Source organism: Neovison vison, chromosome 7, assembly GCF_020171115.1.
Source record: "Neovison vison isolate M4711 chromosome 7, ASM_NN_V1, whole genome shotgun sequence".
Classification (NCBI taxonomy): domain Eukaryota; kingdom Metazoa; phylum Chordata; class Mammalia; order Carnivora; family Mustelidae; genus Neogale; species Neogale vison.
The window spans coordinates 92321852-92327619 of NC_058097.1; the positions used below are offsets into that span (position 1 = coordinate 92321852).

General features: G+C 52.8%; 1 pseudogene; it reads left to right on the forward strand.

Moving 5' to 3' along the window:
* Positions 1–284: 284 nt before the first annotated feature.
* On the forward strand, positions 285–403 carry LOC122914701 (annotated as a pseudogene).
* Positions 404–5768: the final 5365 nt, after the last annotated feature.

Below are 5768 nucleotides of genomic sequence, written 5' to 3' on the forward strand. Positions count from 1 at the left end.
TCCATCTGTCTGAAACATCATTCTCTTCCAAGCACTTAGAAAACTTCCACTACCCCATCCTTGTACAGAATGGGTATGACCACAAGGCATCAGTAGCCCAAGAAGGCCGGGGGCCAACGTAACTGTGAACGAGAGAAATATGATAACTAACCAAACCTGGGAAGATTAAGGTAACAGTAGGGTATGAGAAAGTTAGGCTTCCTCTAGCAAGGGGAGGACAGTTCCATGTTACACAGGGTGTCGCATACACTCATCTGAGAATATCGGGTAAGAACCCTATGATTGTCTACGACCATACCATCCTATACATGCCCGATCTTGTCTGATCTCGGAAGGTAAGCAGGGTCGGGCCTGGTTAGTACTTGGATGGAAGACTTCCTGGGAATAGCGGGTGCTTTCGCTTTGATCTCCAAGAGGGAGTTTCTTGGGACGGTGGGCTACTGCAGGCTGTGGATGCCTCCTTCACGGAGATGGCACAACCTCTCTACGAACTGGCTAAGGGAGGACTCACTATGGTAGAGTGTGGACAGCTAAGGCAGAAGGAGCATTTCGGGAATTACAAAGAGACTTACTATGTGCCCAGCATTGGTCATCCCAGATGTTACCAAGCCCTTCCACTTGTATGTGGATGGAAAGGCAGGGCTGACTAAAAGAGTTTTGACTCAGACTCTGGGGCCTTATTGAAGGCCAGTGGCCTATCTTAGCAAGAAACTAGATCCAATAGCAGCTGGGTCCCCCCCCTTGCTTCTGCATAATTGCTGCCATGGCCCTCCTGGTCAAGGATAGATGCGAATTGACTCTGGGTCAAAATCTCATATTGACCACCACCCACGTTATTGAGGGCCTTCTCTGGACTCCACCACACTGGCGGATAACAAATGCCCAAGTGATGGGGTATCAGGCCCTCCTCCTGAATGAAAAAAAAAATGTGATCTTCTGGCCCCCGGTGGTACTAAATCCTGCCACGTTGCTACCAGAGGTGCTGGCTGACCACCCACATGACTGAGGGAATATCCTAACCGAAGTCACGGAAATAAGGCCGGATCTCAGAGACACTCCCCTCCTGGATGTGGAAATGACTGTTCACAGAAGGGAGTAGTAACATGGTCAGTGGAAAGAGTTATGTAGGGGCTGTGATTGTTTCTCCTGATCAGGGACTCTGGATGACAGCCCTGCTACACAGGACCTCGGCAAAAAAGCGAAGCTGATTGCATTCAGCAAGGCACTACAGATGGTCAAGACCGCGGGCAGTAATTGGAAACTACAGTGTGCCTACTGGCCCCAGAGCTCTGGGCAAGGGGAGAGAATGAACCAGACTCTCGACGACACCTTGACAAAGTTAATTCTGGAGGCTGGCGGTGGATGGATGGATCTCCTTCCTTTTGCTCTCCTCAGGGTGCAATGTACACCCTATTTAAACAAAGTGACCACATTTGAAATAATATTTGGAAGGACCCCCCTTTGCTCTGTCCTAGGCTAAAGGAGGTTGCTCTAGCAGAAATGACTGATCAGTCTATACTCCAGTCACTGCAAGCATTACAGTCTGTCTTAAAAAGAAGGGATCCAAACTGCCCACACTGGGACAGAGACAGTGGTGGAACCACATCCCAGGGACTTGATTTGGATATGTCACTATCAAGTGGGGAACTTGGAGCCTCGCTGGAAGGGACCATTTACTATTATCCTAACCACCCCCACTGCAGTAAAAGTATAAGGCATTAGGGCCTGGGTTCATCCGGGTCACGTCAAACGAGCCGAGAATAAGGATGCCCCCCAGAGATGGGAGCTGCAGCCAACAGACCCTGATGACCATGGACTAAAATTAAGACTAAAAAACTGTAAGTTTATTGTTACTGTACTAAAGAAAATTGGGGCGATAAAATGTTAGTCTTATATGCTCAATATAAGATAGAACTATCTGAAAAGTCAAGGATTTGACTAATCTCTAAAGAAAAGGGGGGAATGTAAAGGCCTGCCCCTCCCAGAGGAAATTGCTTGTGGACTCTGGATGTAGTGGTGGGGCAGGCTGGTTGGAGACATCCAATCAGTAGAGCGTGCATACATCTGCTAAGGTTAATTGAGATCCATTTGGCCACCTGTGTAGGGGCGGAGCTCAACCAACCCCATAAAGGTTGGTGTGCCAGGCGGTCAGGGGAGGAGGAGAGCTGTGGTGGGAGCAGAAGGAAGAGTTGGAGGAGCGGAAGAGTTTTAACAGCTCTTGTAAGAGCTATAACCATCGCCAGCGGTCCCACGGCCGGCGGTCCCACTGCTGGCAGTCTCCAGCCGCCTGTAGCCTCCAGCCCCCTGTGGACCCACCTCCAGTGGCACCGAGTCACCTGCAGCCTCCAGCCACCTGTGGTCCCACCTCTGGCGGCACTGAGCCGCCTGCAGCTTCGAGCCACCTGCAGTTTCGAGCCGCTTCCAGTGGTCCTGCCTCCGGTGGCGCCGAGCCACCTGCAACTTCAAGCTGCCTCTAGCGGTCCCACCTCTGGCGGTCCCACCTCTGGCGGCCCCGAGCCGCCACCTGCAGCCTCAAGCTGCCTGCGGCCCAGCCTCCAGTGGTCCTGCCTCTGGGGGCCCCGAGCCGCCTGTGGCCCTGCCTTCAGCAGCCCCGAGGTGCAGCATCTGGCAGTTGTGCTGCCAGCGGGCCCGTGCCACTAGCGGTCAGAGACACCAGCGGTCCAGTGGTCAGAGGTCCCGACGCCTGCAACCCTTAGACGCCAGCAGTCCCGAGACACCAGTGGTCCAGCAGTCCAGTGGTCAGCGGTCCTGACGCCTGCAGCCCCTGGACACCAGCAGTCCCGAGGAGCCAGCGGACCTGAGATGCCAATGGCCCCTAGCCGCCAGCAGCCTCGTCACAAAATGCCTCGCCACCCCGAGCCACGAGCGACCCTGTCTGCAGCGGTGTCCTCCTCTGGGTGGCAGCCTTGTCAGAATGGCATCATGGGGAGTAGAGTCTGTGTCTTCTGGGTTGTCCTCCTTGTCATCGTCGCTGTCATCATTGCCTCTTCATCATCGGGAGTGTCCTCATCCGGGAAGCGGTCTTGTCCAGAATGGCCTCTTCTTGGGAGCGGCCTTGTCCGGGGAGCAACCTCATCGAGCAGCGGCCTCGTCCTGGAAGTGGCCTTGTCTGGAGTGGCCTCTTCTTGGGAGCGGCTCCGATCATGGAGTGGCCTCATCTGTGGAGCAGCCTCATCTGCGGAGCAGCCACGTCTGGAGCGGCCTTCTTGGGAGTGACCTTGTCAGGGTCATCCTCGTTGACTTTTCCTAAGAGACAGCCCTGACTGGTCAGTTTGATTCTTGATGCTTGGCGCAAAATAAAGCTTTGCTTGACCTTCGCTTTCTATCAGTCTCATTCCTTTGATCACGGACCCTAACAATGCCACCCTACTTTCTCCACCCTGAACACTAATGTGCAGTCTGACAGAACCTGGAAGTCCTGTCCTCCAGTCAGCCACTGCGACCGTTGGCCACAGAAAGAGCACATCAGAACTGCCATTCCCATAGGCCCTAATCATAACCCTAGGTTGAGTATTCTGGCAGCCATACTCAGAGTCCACTTCTTGTATCCCACCACATGGGGGAACCCTGAGATACAGAGCAGAACTTATTCTGCCCCCCAGAAGGAATACTTGCTTTTTGCAGCTATGTATAACCCTCAGAAGTGGAAGAACACTGTGGTGCCCCTGAGGCCATACCCAAGTTTACATCCAGCCAGGAAACAAACACCCATTGTGACCCTTCGCCTGAACCCCATTTTCAACACAGCCCCATGTGTAGCTCTTCGCAGAGCCAGTATATAAGGCCTGCCATATCACTAGGTTCTAACCCCAAACAAACATACTGGCATGCATTCCCAGAAATCTGTTCTCAAATCCCTCTCTACGGGGGATCCATGAGGCATAAAGCAAGAGCCACCTTTCCCCCAGAATAGACTAAACAATTTGGAACTGCAGAAAAACCCCAGAGCGGGAGGAAACTCCATGGACCCCTGAGGCCACCCAAAATTTGGCACATGGTCTGGACACAAAATCCAGCCTGAGTTACCTCCTGACACTCGCCTCAACCTGAGATTCCCAGAAGCTCGCCCAGCATCTGAAGATTAGGCCTGCCATGCCCTAAGCGCTAACCCTAACCCTAGCTTTGATCATAATTCTGTTCCAAGAGCCCTAGCCCACAAGAACTACAGAGAGAGAAATCCAGAACCACACCATGGGGGTCTGCCTACCCTCCAGAACGAAACCATGCTCATTGGAGTTGCACAAAACCCCCATATTTGGAGGAACCGGCACAACTACTGAGGTCACACCCATTTGCAAACCGGACACTGGACCCTAATGCACATTCTTTCCCACAGTGTGAGCCCTGTCCACCAATCAGCCACCTATGTAGCTTGCCCCAGAGTCAGCAGATCATTCTGCCATGCCCCTTGTCCCTAATAGCTAACCCTAGGTTGGGTTTTTAGGCATCAATATCCAGAACCCTGCTCTTGATCCCTCCATATGGGAACCCATGAGTCATACAATAGGACTCCACCTCTCACGGAAAATGAAATAATATTATTTGGAGCTGTGCAAAATCCCCAGCAGGAGATACCACCATGATCCCAGGAGGACACCCACACATTCTGCAACCTTTGTGTGTGGGGGGAATACAAGATAGCAGGGAAGTAGAAGGAGGCGCCATTTCAACCTGTACACTAAAGTGATCTGATTACCTACCAAAGAACTCCAATCACCCATGAAATCAGCCTGAGATCAGAATTATACATGTATGGATCTCTACAGGGGCAGAATATTCCAGTGGCCATGTAAAGCAGAGTGGGAACATTGGACTGATATTGGAAGATAAACAAAAGAGGGGGGAGCGACCAGAGGCAGCCGATTGGAAAGTAATACCCCAATATGAGAGTGCTCTGCGTCTGGGGACCAGCATTAAGTTGGAGTCTGGTTGAAAGCACTCAAAAGAGCAAAGGATCATGGGGGGAAATTGTGGGAATCAGGGCAGTAGGGACAGGGGCTTAAGTCCCCGGACCCAGGACAGCCACCCCTGATGCTGAACTAGAGACGGACTGCAGCAGAGAGAGTGCAGGGGAGAAACCAGGTCTTGGTCCTTGAGCTGCCTGCACTCCTGAGAACACATGGGGTCTGACTCCTGTGAGGGGCTGGGAGCCTCGCCAGATGGCAGAATGCTGCACCATGCTATCAGTGTCTGAGACGTGTGCGCCCCACACTCTCCTCTGAGAGAAGTGTGTGCAGGCACCAGGCTGGCGCTCTTAGACCTGTGTCATTAGATCAGAACCTGAGACGTGTGCGCCCCTCACCCTCCCCTGAGAGAAGTGTGCACAGGCGCCAGCCCAGTGCTTTCTGACCCAGAAAGACCAAGGCACTCCCAGCCCAGGCCAGTGGGATAATCTCAGTGTGCAGTCGCTGCTTGGAACCTCTCTGGCGGTCTGGAGCTGCACAGACAGCCTCCACTGCAGTGGTTTTGCATACAAGCAGGAGATCCTCTGTCACCAAGGACTGCAACTGGGAACCTGCTCTGCCAGCAGCCGAGGGGGAACTTATGTGCTCTGCAGCAGCCACAGGAGTGCAAACTGAGGCTTCTCTCTGAGAGGGAGGTTGGGGTGCAGTTTTCTTTCCTTTAAACCTCCAAAAACCATCAAAAACTGTAAAGGCGAGAGAAAACAAATGAACAAACATAAAAACCCCCAGAGGACAAAAGCCTGAAAAATCAGTTTCCTCAGAGCCCACCTCCTTGAAGGGAGC